Genomic DNA, 25756 nt, shown 5'->3' with positions numbered 1-25756 from the left:
TCCCAAAAGGAACATTGTAGATTTTACTAATATCTCACTGAACTTCAACCTCTCTTTCCTGGGACTTGGTTAGTGGATGAAAGGCAACATTTTATTCATCTCCTACTCAGCCTGTACCATCTTTCTCTTTTCTCTTACACTTCACCTCAGTCCCTGCATTTTTCATTTCCCAGTAACTCCAGATTTCCAATATTTTAGATGGCTGATGTATACCCAACCACTGGTGTCTAACCAAGATGTAATTTAACTACCATAGTGATATATGACTTCAATACCCTAAATTAAACATAAGAGTCTTGGTGCAAAGTAACATACCAACTGACCTGGAAAATTTAGTGTACTGCTAAATTATCTCTTTACAAACTTAGGTATTGAAATCGTAAAACTCAACTGATTAAAATTTTCTGGGTTTTTTTTTTTCTATGTCTTCAGGCTTATACTTGACCTTGTAAGTTGGTAATTAACCAATAATATTATTGAAGTGGAAATAATCATAATAGAGCACACCTTCAGAAAATGAATGAGATTTATTTTTAACATTCAACTTAGGGTTCCATTTTTCTTTAGTGTTTGAATTATTGTCAGTGAGTAAACAAATCCTACATGGCATGAACATCATTTATTACCAGGAAACGGATGTTGGAAAAGGTTAATGAATTCATGATGGAATAATAAATATAAGCTGAAAATGAGTTGTTTTACAGCAGAAAGTTAACAAGTGTACCTCATATATGTCAGTATATATTATAGCACTAACCAGTGGCAAGAACAAAGTAGGTGTTCAGTAATGATGCTGAATTCAAATAAATATTTTTAGTTAGTATTCAATAATAATGATAAAAATTAATAGCTGTGAATAGTTAGCAAAGCTTTTCCTCTCATAGGAACAAATGATGGATATTTGAACATTTTGAAGATTGTAGAAAGTCTTTTTGTTTGTTTGTTTAGTTACATTTGCTTTGAGACTTTTCAATATAGAAAACCTTATTTTACTTTAATAGGGACATTGTCTTACACTTTGTATAATGGATTAAAGTTTCTAAATATCATAAGACAGCTGATATTTATAATTAAAAACAATTTTGACAAATGATTCAAAAAGTCATCTATGGATTTGAAATAAACCAATGCAACTTCCTTAACTGATTGTGTTAGCTTAGCTTAAGTTTATGTTTGTGATTTGCCTTGTATTGGCATCATTTCCATAGATAACCTCTCTCATTTAGTAAGCTCAATGAGAGAGGTGAAAAATATAATTGTCAGTTCACTTAATCACTCATATTTCTAATTTTTATTCATACTTGGGTTAAAAAATATAAACCTAAGTTGAAAATAACTATTTTTCCCTATTTATGACTTAGAAAAAATTTAGTCATTTTTTATTTTAATAAAATAATTTTTAGAATGATGCTGGATGATTTCTGAATTAGAGTATTTAATAATGTAGTGAAATAATAAATTTCATTTATATAATATTTCTAAAATATTGGGCATTATAGAGGATTCAAAAATAATGACATTATGAATGACCAACCCGTTTCCATATTTGAATGGGGATAAGTTCAGAGACAAGTATTATAAGAGAAGACCACAACCATAGGTGCTATTAGAAATGTATAAGTAAAGTATTGTAATGGGAGCATTAGATGGTGGAAACACACTGTGCTGGAAGTTGCAATCAAGACTTCTGGATGAGGATAAGGCACAGGTCAGACAAACGATTTAGGAGTGGCCTATAAAATAGAGAGCTTGATCTTGTGTCTTGTGTCTACATGGTAGAGAGCTGGCCCTAAAACTCTAAGAATTTAGAGCTTTGAAGCAATGGGAAGTTGCGCAATTTCTCTGAACCCCTCTAAACCTCAAATTCCTCATTTATAAAATTAGGAAATAACACCTAACTTGCAAGCTTGTTGAATATAATGTGAGATTACAAATGCAGAAACATGGGTATAATTTTTGACTTAAGCAAGTAACTCAGTAAATGCTCATTGTAGTACAAGTTCTTGTGGATAGATTTGAAAAACGTGTTAAATATTTTTCTAATGTCAGAGTGAAAACATTAAGTTCATTTTTTTTTGTTCAGAATAACAAATATTTTGAAAGATATGCTTTAAAGATTTTATTTATTTATTTGAAAGAAAGAGAATGAGCAATGGGGAGGGGCAGAGGGAGAGAGCGAGAGAGAGAGAGAGAGAAGCAGACTCCCTCCTGAGCAGGAAGCCTGATGCGGGGCTCGATCTGAGGACCTGGAGAGCATGGCCTGATCTGAAGGCAGATGCTTAACTGACTGAGCCACCCAGGAGACCCCAAACATATGCTTTAAAAATAAACTTTTATACATAATAATATAACTGATTATAGATAGAAATGATGATATATAAAATATCTTGAAATTGATAGGTGCAAATGGAATGATGACCAAGTTCAAATGCTATTAATCCAGGAAAGCTTCTTAAAGGAGTTATTCTCAAGGAGTTGAAGGGTGGTGTTATGATTTAGCTAAATTTAGATTGTATGTAACCAAAGCAGAGAAAATTATATTAGTGAATTACCACAATGAAGAATGCCCAGATTTTTTAAGAAAAATGGCATATGAAAACTAGGGTATAAAGTCATGTCTGGTCCCTTTTACCATAAATTTCCCTTTAGTCACAGAAACCTGTTCTTCAAATTAGTGAGTCCTTGTTATCCATTTTGGAAAATTTCTACCAAGACACTCCTTGATATGCTGTCCATCTTGGCTAGGGTTCTACCAATTCATCTTTAGGATTTTGGACAGTTTGTGATTTTATTTTGAATCAATGTCCACTGGTTTAGGTATAACTGACCCTAAATTCCATGCTTTGCCATATTTTTGTTACTAGTTTTATAAACAAGATATATGGACCAAGAATGAACTGTTCATGGCATTGTATTTTATGTTTATTTGTTAAATATTTTATCTCTCACCCTAGACTATAAGATCCATGAGGTAGTTAGTCTATCTTGATCACTACCAATAGGTCCAACACATGTTAGATTTCTATAAATATTTAACAAAAAATGACTGGGACACAATTCGCTTTATGAAACTGTCTTAAAGTTGAGAAATACTTTCAAGATAGTAGGGTGAGGACCTACCCAAATCTATTCTTCCCCAAATCATCCCTCCACAAAAGTAATGTGAACACTGGCAAAAAATGCCAAAACCAACTTTTTCAGGACTCCAGAAATTTATGAAAGACTTGCAACAATCCAAAGATCATTTAGTTAAGAAAAATGACAGAACCTTTGTAAGAACTGTGGGCTTTGCGGTATTTTCATTTCTTGCCTTATTATTGCTCCTTTCCCCCTTCTCTATAGTATTCCCCAAAACACAACTTTGCAACCAAGGTAGCTATGAAAATGAGCAATCTACCAGGCACTGGAGGGGAAGAAAGAGTTTGGAGTTCCTTAGAAAGTCTCACCTCAGAGAATGGTCACTGTCTCATGAATCCGGCCACTCATTGAACAGTTCAGTTCTCAAGGCTTATCTTTATTTTACCTGACTCTGAGCTTGTGTATACAACCTTATCTCCAGGATGTGACAATTATGTAACATCACAGCTGCCTCAAGTGACAATCAGAGTTGGGGCTAATAAGTTCACTGAAACAACTTAAAAATGAATAATTGGGGAATGAGATAATCATAGGGGGCCTTGATAAGCTCTAGCACATTCCTGGGAATCTAGAAGGCTGTGTGGAGGTACAAGACTGTGCATGGCCAAGAAACACATGAAAGGACCCTAATCCATCACCTCTGGATGACCTTGAGGTTAAGTACAAACAGGAAGTGAAGGCTAATGGAGAGTTGTAAACTATGCACTGGAGCATTGAACGTGTTCCCCCAAAACCCATACTGAGCCCCTTGGCGAAGGATGGGAGGCTTTCTGGTCCAAAGCACTTAAGGGAATCTGTCCTGTCATTTGCTGGCTGCTATGCAATCAAGCAGAGACATCAGTTGCTGCACACAACAAAGAATACAGATTATACAGAATTAGTCCAGGAAAATCACTATAAAACACCAGTAACAACAATAATGACTTCACAAATAGCAAGAAAATAAAAATTTTAAATGCTAGAGGGATTGTGATTTATAAAATTTCCACATTATAATATTTGGAATAGCCAGTCTTTAAGAAAAATTATGAAACATGCAAAGAAATGGGAAAATATGACCCAGGTACAATAAAGAAAGCAATTAGTAGAAGAAATTATCTATAAGAAAGATAAGATGTTGTACTTACTAGAAAAATATTTTAATTCAGCTATGGTAAATATGTTCAAATATAACCACAACCATACCTAAAGAAGTAAAGGAAAATATGAGGATGATGGCTCACTAAAAGAACATAAATAAAGAGATAGAAATTATTAAGAAACAAACCAAATAGAAATTCTATAGTTGAAAAGGACAATAACAAATAAAAATGCATCAGAGAGGCCCAATAGAAGACTTGAACTGGCAGAGAAGGAATCTATGAACTTGATACTAGGTCAATTGAAATTATACAGTCTGAGGAACTTAAAGACAAGAGTGCAGTAAAATGAACAGACCGTTAGAGATCTGCGAGATACCAGCAAGCATCCTGGCATACCCATAAGAGTGCAAGAAGAGAGAGATGAAGGGGAAGAAAAGATATTTGAAGTAATAATAATCACAAAATTTCCAAAATTGATGAAAGACATTAGTCAGAATAACCAAGATGCTAGACAAACTTCAAGTAGGATAAATGCATGGAAAAATCCGCAGGTAAATACATCAGAGTCAAACTGTCAAATTCCAAACACAGATAATCTTGAAAGTAAATAGAGAAAAGTGACTTATCAAATACAAAGGATCCTCAATAAGAATAACATCTGACTTCCCATCAGCAGCCATGGAGGCCAGAGCTTAGTGAAATAATATTAGAAATTCTGAAAGAAAAATACAATTGACGAGAAATTCTATAGAATTGGGTACACCCAGCAAAATATCCTTCCAAATTGAAGGATAAATGAAGACATTCTCAGAAAAATAATAATTTAGGGAAATTGTTGTCGAAAGACCTTACTTAAAGGAACACTAAAGGGAATTCTTCAGATTAATTAAAGACCGATACAAAGTAACTTGAATCCACATGAAGCTATAAAATGCACCATTATAGGTAATTATATAGGTAAATATATAAGGAGGTATACATGTGGTTTTGTTTGTAACACTTTTTTTCTGCTACCCAATTTCAAAGACACTTGAATAAACTAGTAATTATGAAACTCTGTTGGTATCACAGCAGTAACACACAAAAGAGAAAGGAGGAGAATTAATTGATATTGGAGGAAAATTGTGTGTGACACATGTAAATCCAACCTTATCAGTAACATTAAGTATAAATGAACTGTATATTGTAATCTAAAGGCAGAGATTGGCACAATGAATAAAAAATATGATCCAACTATATGCTATGTACGGGAGACAGAGTTCAGATTAAAAAACACACATTGAAAGTAAAAAGATGGAAAGATAAGCCATGCAAACAGTATCCCCAAAGGAGCTGGAGTGACTATACCAACAGACAAAATAGGCTTTGTTACGAAAGACAAAGAAAAACATTTTATAATGATATCAGGGAAAGTCCATTAGGAATACATTAGTAAGAATTATTAACATATAAACTTAAAAAAAAGCCTTCCCCCCATTAAGAAAAGCTGTCAGAATTGTAGAGAGAAATAACAAATGCATCAATAATAGTTGGAGACTTTAACACCCTACTTTAAATAATGGATAAAACTACTATGCAGATCAACAAGAAAATACAAGATTTGAAAATGCTTTAAAGCAATTAGATCTAACAGATTATCTATAGAACAATTCATGCAACCACAGCAGAGTACATATACTCCCTAACTACACATGAACCATTCTACAAGATAACAAGTTAGGCCATTAGAAAAAGACTTGGTACATTTAAAGTAGGGAATTTTTACAAAGTCTGTTTGTTCTCTTACCACAATGGAATAAACTTAGAAGTTAGTAATGGAAGGATATTTGGGAAATTCACAAATATGTAGAAAGAAAACAATTTCTGCTAAATAACCAATGGACAAATAAGAAATCACAAGGAAATGTAGAAAACACTTGGGGATAAATGATATTGAAAAATAACATACCAAAATGAATGGGGTTGCAGCAAGCAGTGCTTTGGGGAGGTAGAATTTATGACTGTTGGCATGTGTATTAAAAAAGAGAAAAGATGTTAAATCATAACCCAACCTTGAAATTAGAAAGTGAAGAGGAATCTATATGTAAAGGAAGCAAAAAGAAGGAAGTAATAAAGATTAGAAAGGAAATATGAGAAATCGAGGATAGAAAAACAATAGACAAAAAAATCAACAAAAATACAAATTGTTTTGCTGAAGAGAAAAGAGTTGACAAACACTCTTATCTATAGATGATAAGTCTAACTGCTTTAAAGCATTTTCAAGATTTACCAAGAAAAAGTGAAAAGACACAAATTACAAAAGTCAAGAATCAGAAATACACAGGATTATAAAGGAATATTATGAACAATTGATGCCAGCAAATTAGATAACTTAGATGAAATAGAAAAATTTGACAAACTCAGAAACTACCAAAACTGACATCAGAAGAAATAGAGTATCTGAATAACAAGAGATTTAATTAGTAATTTAAAACCTTTCCACAAAGGAACACATAGACCCAGTGTGGTTTACCTGCTTTATTATGCCAAATATTTGAAGAATGAGTGCCAATGATTCACAAAAAATAGAGAGGAAGGAAAAGTTCTCAACTCATTCTATGTGGCCAGTATTTTCCTGATATCAAAGCTAGACAAAAAAATCACAAGAAAACTACTGCCTGATACAGCTTATGAATATAAATGAAAAAATCCTCAAAATGTCCTAATTCAAGTTAAATTCCTAATAGATTACTGAAGGTCTTTTTACCAATGCATACACTGCTGTTTTGTGGCAGTAATCTAAATATAAATTACAATTTACTGAAGCCCCTGGCTTTGAAATAATCTACTTATTTTTAAAAATGTAGAATATTTTTACTATTTCAAAAATTATGTATAGAATAAGATAATGTTTGTATATCAGACCTCAATGATACAGCATTTAAATTTGCATAAAATGTGAATGCTCTGAAAGTCTTTTTCCCCAATATAAAGAAACTGTTCATTTCCAAACCTTATTAATGTAGATAATCTATATAAATATTAATTATACATTGTGCCTCAAAAAAACAGTAGCTGTTTATGGTGAGTATGTGTAAGTGTCTCTCTGCACGTTAGAAACATACAGTAAGAATTCACTGGTATTTTTTCATCACATACTTATGTAATTCTCTTTAGCTTCCTATTCAAACTCTAACTGCTTATGTCCGATTAGTGATTTCTTTGCATAGATACTATTAGGGAAAGTGCAAAAATTATTAGTGTCTATCTGAAATTACTCAAAGTTCAGATCTTAAGAGAGAGTGTCATTATCAACTCTATTTCTGTTACTTTGTCCAAAAGTTTCTATTACTGTATCATTTGCTACCAAATAGTTCTGTACAAATGCTGAAAGCTAGGACAGGTTATCCGACTTCCCTCTTAAGATGTTTCAAGATGAAACTTTGAGAATGCCTCATTGTGCATTTGAGGAGAGAGGCTGAGGAAAGACTGGGAAGAGGGTAGGAAGTAAAGGATAGAAAATTTAAAGATACTTTTATGGTTTTTTAGCAAACAAAACATCCATGGTTAAACGTAGCTCTTAGGCTTTGAATGTAGAAATATAGGTTCCACTTTAACAATGAACCTGTATTTTTACAATGAACAAAGCTGGGTGAACTACAAAATCATAGGTTTGTCCTTCTGTTGAGCCCATCAGAGCAGTTAGAGGAAGGGCCAACGGGACAGACAGAAACATGGCACAACACAGGATTTAGGGAGTGAGGTCTTCTCCTCTTTCTTGCACCCTCTCCCAAGTGTATGAATTCACCAGGCTTTTCCCTTTTCTTCTCATTGCATCTGTTAAATTGATTAAATAAACATGGGATTCAAGTAATTTAATTTTAGCTGTAATCCTTTCTGTTCTGCAGTCATGTGTTATGCCACTTGGTTGTGTGTCAGAAACTATCGTATACTCAAGTTAATTTCCCACTGTGACAGAGCTTTATAGACTAAAGTAGAGATGCTCTATATTCTGCCATTGCAGAAATAATACAATTAATAAAGCATGGAGGAAAGAGACAGATGATGGAAAATAGAATAAGCCCACATGCATAATAGCTGGGAGCCAAAGAGTATTCTCCACAACTGTCCAATCAAGCAGTAGAATTTCAGCATGTTTAAGAAGACAAAAGCAAACTCTGAGAAAAATAATGCTATTAAATTGGGTAGGAGGAATAATTTTCTAGTTGCTTTTAATAAAGAATATATACATTTTACCCAATGAAAAGGGGAACTAAGACTATAAACTCTAACTATAAAAGATACTAGAACAAAATAATACAAATCTTTCTGAATTAGAACTAAAAATAACCAAAACAAAGAAAACACTTTACATAATGAAAGCCCTTTAAAGCATGCATATATGCTGACAGAGGCAAGACCAAACATATTAGTCATATCAATACATTTAAGTGGGTTTAATTTATCTATAAAAATAAACATATATTTAGATTGAATCATAAAGCAAAGCTCAACTCTGTTCTGTTTCAAAAGGCAAATCTAGGGGCGCCTGGGTTGCACAGCGGTTAAGCGTCTCCCTTCGGCTCAGGGCGTGATCCTGGCGTTATGGGATCGAGCCCCACATCAGGCTCCTCTGCTATGAGCCTGCTTCTTCCTCTCCCACTCCCCCTGCTTGTGTTCCCTCTCTCTCTGGCTGTCTCTACTTCTGTCAAATGAATAAATAAAATCTTTAAAAAAAAAGGCAAATCTAAAACCACAGCTTTCAAAAGGTTAAATATAAAAGTATGTACATAGATATGCCAGATAAATAAGAGCATATGCTGCTATTTTATAAGTCAAGTAAAAAGTGTTAATTGAAACAAAGAAGTATTATGCTAAAATGTATAATTCACACAATGAATACGTGTCAGTTTTGAATATCAATGCATCAAATAAAATTAATGAAGCTTATGTGTAGTAATTAAAGAATTTTCAAAAAATTATAAACTCTCTTATTCTTCTCCTATAATCCAAGGTAGGTGAAGCAGCTAAGAAAAAGTAATGATATAGAAGAGATAAGCAAAATAATCAATGAATTAGATTGGAGGTTAATATATTTTACTTTCTACTATAATTGATAATAAAATTTATTTTCAAGTATATATGTAATATTCATGAAAATTTAACTTACATTAGGACACAGAAATATATTAATGCATTCTATAAAGTGGAATTACTATAGACAGCATTGTTTTATGTCAGTATAATAAAACCAGAATTTTCACAGTTCAAAACAAAAATGGCCTTTCACTTAAAATTTGAAAATATTCTAATAACTTATACTTAGGTCAAATTGAAAACAAAACAAACAATGAACTTTTAGAGAAGGACAAGGCAATTATCATATGATCTCACTGATATGTGGAATTTAAGAAACAAGGCAGAGGATCATAGGAGAAGAGAGAAAAAAATGAAACAAGACAAAACCAGAGAGGGAGACAAACCATAGGAAACTCTTAATCTCAGGAAACAAACTGAGGGTTGCTGGAGGGTAGGTAATAGGGCGATGGACATTGGCTAGGGCATGTGTTGTAATGAGCGCTGGGTATTATATAAGACTGATGAATCACAGACCTGGACCCCTGAAACAAATAATACATTATATGTTAATTAATTGAACTTAAATTTTAAAAAAGCCAAAAAAGAAAGAAAGAAAAGGACAATAATGAAAATAACATGTAACCAAAGCTATGAAAAACATTCAAGTAATGCTGAAAGAAAATTTGTAGTCTTTAACACTCCTATAAGGTTAAGAAAACAAAGGAAAATAAACTAAGCACCTGGTTAAATATATCATTAAAAGTACAATTAAATAAATAAAATCAGAAGAAAGGAATTATTGAAAAATAAAACAAAGTAATCAGTATAAAAGAAAAATGAGTAAAAAAATTAATAAGCAGAAAACCTGGGAGTTTTAATGCACAAAAATAGTAAAGATTGATACACCATTCATAAGCCTAATCAATACAAAGGGGAAAAGCTTAAACTCACAAAAGAAGAAATTGACAGGATAAAGAATCAAAGAGACAAGAAATTTTTAAAAAATCAGGAAACTGTTTTGTATAATTCTATGAAAATAAATTTGAAATTCTGCATACAATTTTTTTCTAGGAAAATAGAATTTAATAAACCTGACTCTAGAAAGGATAAAATGCCAAAATAGATTTATTTCCATAGAAGGTAAAATTAACGACTGTGCCACGCAGGTGCCCTAGAAGGTAAAATTAAAATTGTCAAAGTACTACTCCTCAGACTTTGAAACTAAAGGTAGGCTAAGGGTTTTTCACAGGGGAATTTTACCAGTTCTTTGAAAGGCAGATAATTCCAGTAATATTTAAAACTGTCCTAAAGCTTTACGAAAGGAAAACTTGGTAATTTTTTAAAGAATTGGTTATAATATAGATACCAAATTCTAATAATGATTGTATAATATGAAAATTTATATATTGATATTATTTAAGAATATTAGTGCAAAAGCCTTTATAAAAAAAAAGTATTCCATAGCACAAGAAATTGTATATTATAACCAAGTAGGTTTTATTCCAATATAATTCTAATATAATTTTAACATTATATTGGTGGTGTTGGTCAATGAAATTAGAAGTACAGAAGTATGGAAATATAACAATCAGAAGGAAGAGGTAAAACTACCTCTATTTGTAAATATATGATTATCTAAATTCCAAATCCATCAATTAAAAAATCACAAACAATAAATTAAGTACCAATCAAGGCATCAATACATAAAGTATCTATCTAAAAATCAATAGCCTTCAAAGAAAATGAACTAGAAGATATAATTAAAGAGAAAAGTACACTTTAAAGAGCAGCAGAGATGATCAAGAAATGTGTGATAACTAAAAGATAAGCTTGAAACCTTTTCTGATGAACCCCAAGTAGATTTGAACAAATGGAAACATACATCATGTCCTTGGAAAGGAGTGCTGCAAATATGAAGAAGGTCAGTTCTTTATAAATTTATAGAAACTTAATATCTAAATAAAAATAACAACTTTTTGTTTGTTTGGAACTAGACAATCAAATTCTCAGGTTCATATATAAAATGAAGAAGTGGGGCGCCTGGGTGGTACAGTCGTTAAGCGTCTGCCTTTGGCTCAGGGCGTGATCTAGCATTCTGGGATCGAGCCCCACATCAGGCTTCTCTGCTAGGAGCCTGCTTCTTCCTCTCCCACTCCCCCTGCTTGTGTTCCCTCTCTCGCCGGCTTTGTCAAAAAAATAAATAAAATATTTTTAAAAAATGAAGAAGTGACAAAAATTAGAGAAAATCTGAAAATGGAGAGCAACTGGGAGGGATCTTCTCTACCACATTTTTACACACACTGAGCCTCAAAGAGTAAAACCAAATGGCACTGGCATCTGTATAAACAGATACCATCGGAATACTAGAAAAAGACCAGAAACAGAACTGTGACACACAGGAACTTTAAATGTGGTGACAGTGGCATCCCAAGTTTGCTATGTCAAAACATGAAATTATAAAAACACCAGAAGAAAACATGGGTCAACCATTTAGACCTTGGAATGGAAAGGGTTTTCTAAATATGATTTAAAGTCTAGAAGCTACAGAGGCGCCTGGGTGACTCATTGGGTTTAGCATTTAACTCTTGGTTCTGGCTCAGTTCGTGATCTCAGGGTCATGAGATGGAGCCCAGCGATGTTGGGTTCCAAGCTCAGCAGGGACTTTGCATGAGATTCTCTTTCTCCCTCTGTCCCAGCACCCTGTCCCTCAACACTCTCTCTCTCTCTCTCAAATAAATAAATAAATCTTAAAAAAAAAAAGAAGCTATAAAAGACAGAGACTTAATGATCTGTATTTATTTATTTTATTTTGGGCTTTTAAATCATGTAAATATATTACTTATTTAAACATGTAATTGTGCTAAGAATATTCTTTTAACTGTAGCTTTCTAAGTTTCTTTTTCTTTCTGAGTATTCTTTTCATGTCCATTAGAAGTGGTTCAAAAATTAAATGAGCTATTTCTATGACTAATTCAGCATTCCCACAAAAGGGTTCTATAATATACTTTAAGGGACACCCCTCTTTGTCTAACTCCATACCTAGAGGGAGAGGGACAGCACTCTCCTCAGACCAGGAATCTCTATGTGAATCCCAGCTTGGATACCCATAGTCCACAGTTCCTCTTTCCTCCCTTATCACGTAAGGTGGTGGAATCTAAGATGGCTGGTGTTGCTTCCAGCTTGGGAACCCCTTAACAATGTCTACTCAGACTTTGGCATAAGCACTTTCAAGCATGTTCTCATATTTGTCTTGGGAAGAACTATCCTACATTCTAGCTCTGTAACAAATTTAGAGATTAAGCAGAATTTTAAAAATTTCTGTACTCTCTGCACCTATGTTTGCCTGAGGTATTTCTTCTCACACTTTCTTTTTTTTTAAATTTGAGCACTTGTACCCAGAAGGTGGTAAGCTCAAGGCTCTTATCAAAACAGATAAAACTACTAGAAGAATGTAGGAAGGGTTACAATAACTCCAGAGTCCTGCTTGCCAATGATAAAAAAGAGGAAAGAAAGAAAGAAAGAAAGAAAGAAAGAAAGAAAGAAAGAAAGAAAGAAAGAAAGAAAGAAAGAGAAAGAAAGAAAGGAAGAAAGGAAGGAAGGAAGAAAAAGGGAAGTAGGGAAGTATGGAAAGAGACCATTACATCCTAGAAATTCAGAGCAATTACCTAAGTGCCTCCTAAATTTACTTGACTGAATTTCTTGGAGCAAATTTGGCACTACCATCTGCTTACTTACTTACTTGCTTGTTTTAAAATAGACTGTATAATTGATTTTAATATTTAAACTTTCTGAAGACATTTAAAAAATTAAAGTTTATTCTGTCAGTCTTAGACAATCGAAGTCCTCATTTGTTTTCCTGGGTACATTTGACTGTAAAGCTTTAGTTAGTAATTATAATTTATTGACTATGTTATTACTATGTAATCTTCATTTGGAGATGAGCATTATGTCCTGCTTAAGCATATTGCATTTAAATTATCTACTATATTTCATTCTGAGAAACATTTACATTAAAGTTGATTGATAAAAACTAATGATTACAATGGAATACAATGCCTTTGAGGTCAAATCTGGACATTGAATTTGCAATGTGTCCATGAATGGCTAAAGATAGCAGTCCTTTTTGGAGGTACATCTTCTCTAGAAACAACACCACCCTTGAAAAGGAGAAAATGAGAACTAGGGCACATGTTAAGAGGATTGGGTCATATTTATAGAGCCTATAACTTAAAAAAATACATGTAGGTGAACAAAAATACAGTTGATGCTTGAACACTGTGATGATTTGCCTCTCCTTGCAGCTTTTTTCAAGTTAACACTCAGTCTACATAAGGAGATGGAGCTAGCACTTGTAAAATAATTAATAAATGATCACATGTGAGTTATGTGACATTTTATCAATTTGCACCCCAAAATAAGCATCAGGTAGGGCACACTGACGGAATCAGAGCTAAAGCAGCCATTGAGGTATTGCGGTGATGAAGTAGAAGCTGAGATTTATAGCTCAGTGCTGTTTCCCGGTTACAAAGTACTTTGTCCCACATAATTTTAATGGATGAATAGAAGAGGAAGAATTGGAAACCATGCAGGGCAAACGGTACTAATAAATGTTCAGAAATTGGAATTCTGTATGTCGACAGACAAAAATATGAGTGGCTCCATTAAATCAAGAGTCTACACTTGGGAAGAAGTAGCAAATTTGGTTGCTTGAGTAGGGCAGGTGGAAATGATAAACAGTTTTTAATATCCTGGAGAGATTTGGTGTGAAAACCGAAGTTGGTGACCTCTTGGGTCTGTTAGGAAGGAAAAAACTTTTCCTCTATCTTCTCAGGTTCAGAATTGGGGAACCTCAAATGAAACTGATAAAAAGATTAGCAAGAGAAAAGAAAAAGTTCATTCACCTAAATACATGGGATCTCACAGAAAATGTGGCTCAAAGAAACAGCTAGAATTTGGGGCTTACACACTGTCTTATTAGGAGAAGGGGAGAGGGAGAAAGGACACTTACAGGAAGGAAAATGACTTTTAGGTAAGATAAATGGGATCTAAGGAGAATAGCTGGAAGATATGATAGTTTTATGACAATGTCTGTTTAAGGTGACTTCTTATTCTAGCGTTGACTTCTCCGGTGATAGGAGTCTGTCCTCCTTGGTTGGGAAACTCCTGGGGAGGCCATTTATGGCAGTTGAGTTCTTTAGGGAGACTGCTTTAAGGCAGATAAGTGGGGTTCAGGAAAACACATACGCACACACACAACTCTTCCTGTGTCTGTTGATTCTCAAATGTCTTCCTCTCAAAATGATCCTTATGCCACAGAGGTGTATTCTGGATCTGTTCAGGCAGCAAAAATACAAACAATAGTGACATCCCGCAACTAGCAATATGCAAGATGGATGGCTCTGTGGCTTTCCTGGAAGCCATCTGGGGAAGGGTTGCAATAATCCAGGTTTGTGACTGATGTGAGTGAGAGCCAGGTTAGTGATATGAAGGAAGTATATAAGAGATGAAAAACTATGGTATCTTCGTGTGAGCAAAAACAAGTCCAAAATTATTTTCAAAAATAACATCTTCATCTCATCAACAGAGCATCAAGGAGACACATTGCAATGTAAACAAGATGTGACATTCCATTCTATTGTTTCAAATTGCTTTGAATGTGTAAATATTCATCATTGCTTCAAAACTCTAATGGATGTAATGTGATTACATTGTTTACTATGACAATACATAACAATGGCTTGTTGAAAGTGTACATTGTCTCATTAAATCTCTTCTTTACAGTTTTAAAGAGATAAATGAAAATGAAAGCATTTAAAGATATTTTTATATCTCCTCTCCTCAAACCTATCATCCTGCAGGCCTGGTTTGGTTCCTGATTGCTGTCATTTGAATGCCGGGCCCAAAGAGCATATTTGAGCCCCATCATTTCAACTCCACCTGACATTTACCACATCAATCACACCTCTGAAAAAGAAAAACAAGCTTAAATGATTTTTCTATATCTATACTGCTTGGGAAAGAATAGATCTTTTAAAAATAATATACTAAATCTTTGTCCAAAAAGTTTTTTTTTGTTTTGTTTTGTTATTTACTTATTTAAGTAAGTAATCTCTACACCCATCGTGGGGTTCGAACTCATGACCTCAAGATAAAGAGTCACATACTGCAATGACTGAGCCAGCCAAGTGCCCCTGTCCAAAAGTGTTTAATATAAATTTTTTCAAGGAGAATGAATACCAGGGTATGTTCAAATTCCAATCTCTCATTCTGGATACAGTTTGCAGAGAGGGCTCTGGCATGTGAGGTGTCAAATGGGACAAGAAGGCAGAAGAAACAAGATTGACCTAGGGCTTCCGCTAATTTTCCTTAAACATTTCATAACCCTGGGGTGTATCTACTCTCCCATGAGCATTAACTCCCACACATTAAACAGGATTGATTACATTTCTCATTCCATTATATTGGTTTTCCTAGACTCTTAGAATTTGCCCCCAAATCTGCTTTCCCCCTTCCCACCTGCTTTACTCCCTCACCCTGTTACCAGCAAATGCCGCTGGTCCTTCCAACACTTACTAATCCTTTCAGGGAGGGGCAGTTACTTCTCTTCTGTGTTTCTTTCTGATGGCCAGTGACATTCCTTCAGCTCCTTTTCCGAAATTCCTCATTTGATCCTAGTATTTTTCTGTAAGTCAGGGATGGTAAAGCCAACAATTCTTAAAGTTGAAATCCCCAAATTCCTGGGTACTTGGAGAGCCAGCGATAGCATGGATGATTATCAAATGGACTAGTGAGCCTGCTGGAAGCCAGTGGCTTGGATAGCATCTTAGCTGAACCCTTATTCTATCTAAGCTGCATGCTCTGGGATAGGCCATATCAAGTGGCACTCAAACCCTTCTGACTCTAAGACTAATATTTTGTTCAGAGCATAAAGCGTGGACTGTGTTTTTGTTACAAATGAAATGAAACTATCTTATGCCTTCTAATAATGAGAGGGTCTTGAGTCATAGCTTTTTCACCTTCTCTAACAATAGGAAAAAATTGCTTTTGCAGCTCAACCAAACTTATGAATGCCTGAAGTGGAAAAAGATACAAAACAGAGCAACTCCTGACAGTCTATAATTTCATTGTTCTGAGATAAACTGCAATCTTTAATTGCACCTCTATGAAAATTGTCTATAAAATGGTTATAAAAATAAGGCAAAAAATTCTGTTTCTGATTTTTGTCCTCTGTGTGTGTGTGTGTGTGTGTGCTCCTTGAATGGATATTCCAGATGACTCCCTACCTGCTTAAATAGTTGAGCTTTTCAGAAACATCAGCAATTAATAAAAGGTCAATCATTCCTCTGAATTATTGCATTTATTTGTCAGTCCCAGGTTTTGTCAGACTAAGCACACACAAATTTAAACCAAAATTCAACTAGTCAGTATATGCAGAAATCTGCAAAATTGTAGTAAGAATTTGACACGATTTTGATTTGTAAGGGTTAAATCCTTACATCTTTCTCTTTCTGTTTGTTAACCCATTTGTCAAAGTGCTAGCCTTATTAAAAATGGAAAATGCTGACCCATACCTGCCTCAGAGAAAATTCTGTCTAGTGTTTGACTTGAAGAAACAATATCTAAGATTAGTGATTATTTGCCATCATCCATGCACTTAGTTGAGAACTTCCTGTGCTCTTCCGCATTCCTTCTAGCAGCATTCAAGTAGGTACTGTTCTGTACCTCACTGAACTGAAAAGGGGTAATTTTTACATAAGGTCATGAAGGAAAATGTAGCTGCTCCTTAGAAATGTACCCCCAGGGACTATTTAATTATTTTCTCTGATTAGTAGTTAATAACTGCCATAGTTTGACACCCAGAAATTTTCTCAAACATTACGCATGAGTAGAAGTTCTGTCTAAAATCCACTTTTTTTGGATTGAAATTGATTCACTGATGCAGGATATCTTTCATGCATGAGACTTTGTTTGATATTTTCCTTTTCAAAGACTGAATATTGTCAGTTCTCTTTTACAAACGGTATTTTTCTGAGAGTGATGACAAGTATCTGGCAGTTTTATTTTTGCTTGCTTTATAAAAGTTATGTTTAGAAACCTATGAAACTATTCATGAAAGTGAATTCTCTTCTTTAATTTTTTATTATCTTTATACAAAACCTCCACAGATATTCCACACTTGGTGTCCTCTGAATCCGTTTCAATAACTGCAGCTAACTGTGACCTTTCCATGGAACATAAATGTAGGCATGAGAATTTGCTACTGTTATTATACATTAATTTCAACAAAGATTATCTACTGGAAAAGTATAATTGAATGTCTCTTTTAGCTTGTTGTATGTGAGAGAACTTTTTTTTTCTGTGTTTGAAGAGTTACAGATTTTATCTATGCAATGTTTGCTAATGATATACCTGGAGATGAACGGATTTTCATATCTCTATGGTTAATAATTTCCTTGTTTTTGACTTTTAATCTCTTGCTCTTAGACTAATGCATTATAATCAGCTGGTATTCAAGGGCTAGGAGCTCCTCTCAGAACACAAGGACAGCAAAGGGCTTTCTGAAACTCAATTTTAAGTATTTTTTTATAAATTAAAATACAGATACCATCAATTTAGTAGTATCATGATATAAGAAGAGTGGGGTATTTTGTTTGTTTTCTCCTCCTGGACTTTACATGGTTTCTTTTCTTTTTCATTTTTTAAAAATTTTTATTATGTTATGTTAGTCACCATACAGTGCATCATTAGTTTTTGATGTAGTGCTCCATGATTCATTGTTTGTATATAACACCCAGTGCTCCATGCAATATGTGCCCTCCTTAATACACATCACTGGCCTATCCCATGAGAGACTATGGACTCTGGGAAACAAACTGAGGGCTTCAGAGGGGAGGGAGTGGGAGATTGCGATACATGGTTTCTTTTCTAAAAGGAAAGTTGACTTAACTGAGACATCCAACTTTGGAGGATGCATTAGCTAGCAGTGAGCAACATTAAGGCCTGCGTACAAGGCATTGTACTGAAGTAAAGCTCAGCACACTTGGTGATTTTGCCCACTTGTAATCCACAACCTACGTACCACTGCTCATTCAATCTGAGACTTTCTTTCTGCCACTTAGCAGTATGATCTTCTCACAAAACCAACGTGGAGAAGACCCTGCCTGGGCTGAGCTGCAAGTGCCAAGGCAACAACTGCCAAGATTCCTTACCTGCAAATTTTGCCTTATCTGTCTTAAAGAAGAAATTGCTCTCCTTCTGCCCTTTGGAGTAGGTCATAAAAAAGTACCTGAAAGGCTTGAACAGACCAAAGCCTCTGAGAGTCAGAATACAACCTTTGGAGAAAGATGGCAGCATAGTAGCAAGACTGTATAATCATCTCATGCCCAGAGCACAGCTAATTAACTACCAGATCATTCTGAATACCAGTAAAACTGACCTGACTACTGACAGAACAACCTGCACAACTGGAGGGAGAGAAGAGGCTGCATAGAGGAAGGTAGGAAGTGCAGAGACGTGGTTTGGGGAGAAAAGGTTTGCGAGTGCTGTGGAGGGGAGGGAGTCCTGATTATGGAGAAAGGAGAGAGAGGGAGAGAGAGAGAGAGAAGGAGAGAGGGAGAGAGAGAGAAGCACACAGGGAATTGCACAAGAACACTTCCCCAAATCCATTGACTGGGAAAATGAAAGGAGACATTTTTCATGAGTTTTTGCAACCACTGGGGCTCAAAGATTGAAGGTTTAAAGGTTGGTGTGCTTGGGTGGGGTAGAGACCTGAGGACACTGCCTTACTCCTAAAGAGAAGGCAGGCAAAAAAACAATGGGGCAGATAGCATGATCTAAGAATTGCCTAAGGCACACAAGGAGAGACTGTTATTTTTGGAGTGCATCTGTGAGAAGGTGGCATTGCCTCTCTGGGGACAAAAAGAACTGGCAAGTGCCATTATACTCCCCTGCTTCTTGGCATAAGTGCAGGAATACCTGCCGAGGGTAGCTAACCTGGGCACCACTCTTTAGCCTGTTTGTTCCAAATCCCATGCCCCTGCATTCTGGAGCAACTGCCTTTCTGGGTCAAATCTGCATCAATGCCAGCATGGTGAGACCCTCCTCCCAGAGGACCAGCACAGGTTCCTGCCACACTAGATCCCTGAAGTTTGGAATTTTAAGTCAGCAGGCTTGGCTGGGATAGAGCCCAAAGTGCACTGCACCGCTCCAGGCAGGCAAGTAATCCAGAGACAGATAGTGTGAAATCAGCGATCTGAAAAACACCCATGACCCATGAGGGAAATTATTCACTGCTCTGAAAGTGTTTCCCTGAGTGCAGCAAGCATGGACTCCCCCCTCCAGGGACAAAAGAGCTGGGTGGCACCATTTCCTTTGCCTGCCCCTCATCATAAACCAACTTCAGTAAACAGCACTGTGCCAACACAGGCTGCCTAACCTGCTTACACCAAGTCCTACCCCTGAGCTCTGCAGGTGCTTACTTACTAGGGCAAGTGTGCCTAAGGACCAGCACAATGGGCCCCTCTTCCAGAAGACCAGCACAAACCCTGCACGCATCTCCTCTACTGACCATAGAGTTCTACAAGGCTTCAGTTCTAGTGAAAATAACATCAGGTCTCATTTCAGAAGCAGACCACAGCACACCTAATTAAAACTTGCCACGTTCTGGCTAAGGTTCAAACATTGCCTGCTGCAGGCAAGGAGAGCCTCTGCAGATGACTGTCCTGAAGGATAAAGCAGCAAGAGCACATGTAGTGCACACCAAGACACTCCCTGAAGTGCCAGGCCCTGGACACTAGATGACATCTTCTTCATAAAGCCATTACTCTCAGGATAAAGAAACATAACAGGCTTTTCTAACACACATAGAGGAAGACAGAGACCTAGACAAAATGCCAACACTGAGAAATTCATTCCAAAAGAAAGAACAAGATGAGATCATGACCAGAGATCTAATTGAAACAGATAGAAGTAATATGCCTGACCCAGAATTTAGAGCAACAGCCATAAAGACACTCATCAGGCTTGAGAAAAGAATGGAAAACTTCAGGAAGGCCCTTACCACAGAGATAAAAGAGTTAAAAAATATATATAGTCAGAAACGAAATATACAACTGAGATTCCAAACAGTCTGGATGTAATGACCACAAGGATGGAAGAAGAAGAAGAATAAATAAGTGATACAGAAGATACGATTATGGAAAATAATAAAGCTGAACAAATGGGTCCAGAGGGGGAGCCAACCGCAGAGCACAGACAGCCTCACCTCCTTCTCTAAAGGTGATGGTGAGCCATTGAAGGGTTCTAGATGTGTAACTTGCTCCATCTTAATAGGATCACTGTGGCAGTTCGGAGGTCTGCACGCATCCAGGGAAGAGCTGGAGACCACTGCGGAAGTCACAGAACTGATGAAAAGTGGTCAGATTTTTTGGACATATTTTGAAGGAAGAGCCTGAGGAATTTGTTGGTGGGTTAGAGTGGGATATGAGTGTCAAGACTAAAAGGCAACCTATGGAATGGAAAAGATATTTGCAAATGACATATTTGGTAAAGTAGTACCCAAAATCTACAAGGAACTTATAAAACTCAACACTCAAAAAACAAATAATCCAATTAAAAAATGGACAAAAGACATGAATTGACATTTTTCCAAAGAAGACATCCAGATGGCTAATAGACACATGAAAAGATGCTCAACATCATTCATCATTAGGGAAACATGAATCAAAACTACAGTGAAATATCACTTCGCACCAGTCAGAATGGCTAAAATCAACAACACAGGAAACAACAGGTGTTGGCTAGGATGTGGAGAAAGGGAAACAGTCTTACACTGTTGGTGGGAATGCAGACTGGTGTAGCCACTGTCGAAAACGGTATGGAGGTCCCTCAAAAAGTTAAAAATGGAACTTCCATACTATTCAGCAACTGCATTACTAGGTATTTACCCAAAGGATACAAAACTAGTGATTCAAAGGGGTACATGTCCCTGGATGTTGATAGCACCATTATGTACAATAGCTAAATTATGGAAAGAGCCCAAAAGTCTATTGACTGATGAATGAATAAAAAGGAGGTGAGATACACACACACACACACACACACACACACACACTGAACTATAACTTGGCCATGAAAAAGAATGAAATTTTGCCGTTTGCAAGGATATGAATGGAGCTAGAGAGTATCGTGCTAAGCAAAATAAGTCAGTCAGAGAAAGACAAATACCATAAGGTTTCACTCGTTTGTGGAATTTAAGAAATAAAACACATGAACATGGTGGGGAAAAAAGACAAACTAATAAACAGACTGTTAACTATGGAAAACTGATGGTTACTGGACAGGCAGTGGGTGGTGGGTGTGGGGAGGGAAGATGGGTTAAACGGGTGATGAGGAATAAGGAAGGCACTTTTGATGAGCACCTGGTGTTGTTTTTAAGTGATGAATTACTAAATTCTACAACTTAAACTAATATTGCAGTGTGCTAACTAGCTGGAATTTAAATAAAAACTTGGAACAAAAATAAATAAAGAAAACCTAAAAAAGAGAGAGAGCAGCCCTTGCTCAGGGGATTTGTGGTTTTGTTACTACAATAGTAACTCATAGAATAATAGAATCTCATCATGATCCTCCATGTACCATTTTATTATTTTACTACTTAAAGAAAGTTATATGCAAATTGTCTTCAGAACCATTCTTGCCTTTGGTAAATGCCTCATTGCTGGCCTAAAATTTGAAAAAGAGAGAGCAGAAAATAAGCATCTGTAGAGAACATTCATACCCTAGAAAGCTAAGAATTTAAGGAATCTCTTGATGCTTAGCTAATATTCCAGATGCCCCCAATATTCAAATTTTATTCTTTGTTCTCCCCTTTACGTCCTTAATTTATATTTTGTTTGGGGGCATTACATTGAAAAATCCATTTATCATACATGTGAGAAATTTTATCACAATGATGAGCTTAGGAGATCACTTTATATATATTTTGCTGAAATGCATTGAAAACTCAAATAGATCATCTATATGGGAACATTCAATTCTTTTAAAGACTTTATTTTTTAGAGAAGTTTCAGGTTCACAGCAGGTATGGGGAAAGGTATGGAGATTTTCCATAAGTTCCCTGCCTGGACATATGCATACCTTCTCCACTATCAACATCTCCCACATGAGTGGTTTGATTTGTAATAATTGATGAACCTACAATGATGTATTGCCATCACTAAAAGTTCAGAGTTTGCATTAGGGTTTACTCTTGGTGTTGTATTCTTCATGGGTTTGGACAAATGTATAATCACATGCGACCAGCATTATGGCATCACACAGGGTATTTTCCCTGCCTCCAAAAATCCACTGTGCTCCACCTATTCATTCCTCCCTCTCTCCAAACCCCTGGGAACAATTGATTTTTTTACTGTCTCCATAGTTTTACCTTTTCTGAAATGTCATATAAGTGGAATCATACAGTATACAGTATTTTTCAGATTGGCTTCTTTCACTTAGTAATATGCATTTATATCCCCTCCAAGTTGTTTATGGTTTGATAGCCCGTTCCTTTTTAGTGTTGAGTAATATTCCATTATCTGGATGTGCCAGTTTACTTATCCACTCATCTGTTGAAGGACATTTTGGCTGCTTCGATGTTTTGGCAATCATGAATAAAGCTTCTATAAACATTCTGAATACAGATTTTTGGGTCGACATAAGTTTTTAACCCCTATGGATAAATACCAAGGAGTGATTTCTGCATCATATGATAAAAGCATGTTTAGCTTTTAAAGGCACTGCCAACCTGTTTTCCAAAGTGTCTGCACCATTTTGCACACCTACTAGGAATGTAGGAGATTTCCTCTTGCTCTACATCCTTCCAAGCATTTGGCATTGTCAGTGTTCCAGATTTTGACCAAAAGAGGTATGTAGTGGTATCTGGTATAGTGAAAACATACTTCAAACAATAAATGTTATATATGATGAGCAAACAGATTAAATCATACTCAATGGTGAAAATATGAAAGCTTTCCTGTAAAATCAGGAACAAGACAATGATGCCACACTTGCTATATTTATTTAACATAGTACTGGAAGTCCTAGCCAGAGAAATTAGGCAAGAAAAAGAAATTGAAGTTAACTAAATAAGAAAGGAAGATATAAAACTGTCTTTACTTGCAGGTGACATGATATTAAAAAACCCTAAAGACTACACCAAAAAGCAGTAAGTAAATTCAGTAAAGTTGCAGGATACAAAGTGAATATACAAAAATCAGCTGCATTTCTATACACTGACAGTAAACTATCAGAAAGAAAAATTAAGAAAACAATCCCATTTACAATTGTGTGGGAAAAATACCAGGAATAAAGTTAAAGAAAAAGGTGAAAGATCTATACACAGAAAACCATAAGACATTGATTGATGAAAGAAATTGAAGAAGACACAATTAAATGGACAGGTATTCCATGCTTATGAATTGGAGTAATTAATATTGTTAAAACATCCATACTACATAAAGTAATATATAGATTCAATGCAATAGTTATCAAAATTCCAAATGCATTTTTCACAGAAATAAAACAATATTAAAATTTGTATGGAACCATGAAAGATCCCAAGTAGCCAGCACATTCTTAAAAAATAAGAACAAAACTGTAGATATCACAGTTCCTGATTTCAAACTGAGCTCCAAAGCTATAGTAATAAAAAAATATATGGTATTGGCAATAAAAGCAGACACATAGAATAATGAAACAGAATGCTCAGAAATAAATGCATACATATATGGTCAATCAATTTATGACAACAATACCAAGAATATACAATGGGGAAAAGACTGTTTCATTAATAAATGGTGCTGGGAAAACTGGACAGCCACATGCAAAAGAATGAAACTGGTTCCCCATGTCACACCACACTCAAAAATCAACTCAGAATGGAGTAAGGACTTGAACATAAGACAAAAATAAAACTGTTAAACTCATAGAAGAAACAGGGGATAATCTCCTTGACATTGTTCTTTGCAATGATTTTTTAGATTTGATACTAAAGGCAAAGGCAATGAAAACAAAAATAAACAAGTGGGACTACATCAAAATAAAAAGTTTCTGCACAGCAAAGAAAACTACCAAGGAAATGAAAAGGCAATCTACAAATAGGAGATAATATTTGCAAAACATATATCTGATAAGGGGTTGATATAAAAAATACATGAAGAACTCATACAACTCAATAGAAGAAAAACAGAATTAAGACAATGGGCAAAGGGCCTAAATAGACATTTCTCCAAAGAAGATATACAAATGGGCAACAGGTACATGAAAAGATGTTCATCATCACTAATCATCAGGGAAATGCAAATCAAAATCACTATGCGATACCACCTCACACCTGTTAGAGTGGGTTTATCAGAAAGATAGGAGATAACAAATGTTGACATGGATAAGGAGTGAAGGGATCCTTCTGCACTGTGGATGGGAATGTAGATTGGTATAGTCGACTATGGAAAACAGTATGGAAATTTCTCAAAAAATTCAAAATAGGAATACATATGATCCAGCAATTCCACTTCTGTGTATACATCTAAAAGAAAGAAGTCACTATCTTGAAGAGATATCTGTACCTCTGTGTTCATTGCAGCATTATTTACAATAGTCAAGATATGGAAACAACTTAAGTGTGCACTGAATGATGAATGGATAAAGAAATTAGAATCCTTGTGCCCTGGTGGTGGGAATATAAAATGGTGCAGCCATAAGAAAAATAAAATAAAATAAATGATAAAATAAAATGGTACAGCCATTATGGAAGACAGTATGGTAGTTCCTCAACAACAACAACAACAACAACAACAACAAAACAGAATTATCATAAAATCCAGCAATTCCATTTCTGGGTAATTGTCAAAAATTTCAATGAACACATTCATTTTCACTACAGCATTATTAACAACAGCCATGATGTGAAAGCAGCCCAAATGTCCATCAATGGATAAGTGGATAAAGAGAATGTGGTATATGTATACAATGGAATACTACATATACAATGGAATACTACGCAGCCTTAAAAGTGAAGGAAATCCCATTATATGCTACCACATGTGTTGAGAGTTTAGCTAAACTACACTTTGGTATTGCTGCCTCCTCATTCATTTAGTTTGGCCAAGTGGCCTGCAGGCAACTTAAACTGAGCCTAGGTCCTTCATGCAAGTGCACACCCAGCAGCCCACAGAGACACAAGTAAACATAAGATCCTGACATGACTTCTCTCTCCAACAGCCTTGTGATAAACAGTCTCCCCACCTTTCAGAGTCATGCTTTATGGGCCACTTATAAGCCCTGGAGCCTCCCGTGCAGCATACCAAAATCCCACTGTTTTGGTTAAAATTGACCAATCTGGCCCTAATCCAGCAACCTCAAAGCACTCTACCCTAACAAACATGTCCCTAGGTCCTGCCTCTCTCTTGGTCTGCACTCTGCCTTGACCTCCCACTGTG

The 25756-nt window shown here is 35.5% G+C and overlaps 1 pseudogene; it reads right to left on the bottom strand.

Annotated features, from left to right (window-relative positions):
* Window positions 1–25756, bottom strand: part of LOC121100306 — a 192197-nt pseudogene that overhangs the window by 86396 nt on the left and 80045 nt on the right.

The sequence above is a fragment of the Ursus maritimus genome, unplaced genomic scaffold (genome assembly GCF_017311325.1).
Source record: "Ursus maritimus isolate PB19 unplaced genomic scaffold, ASM1731132v1 scaffold_10, whole genome shotgun sequence".
In the NCBI taxonomy this organism is placed as follows: Eukaryota; Metazoa; Chordata; class Mammalia; order Carnivora; family Ursidae; genus Ursus; species Ursus maritimus.
Note: the sequence above shows the minus strand (reverse complement) of the source record. Positions and strands in the feature narration are given on the sequence as shown.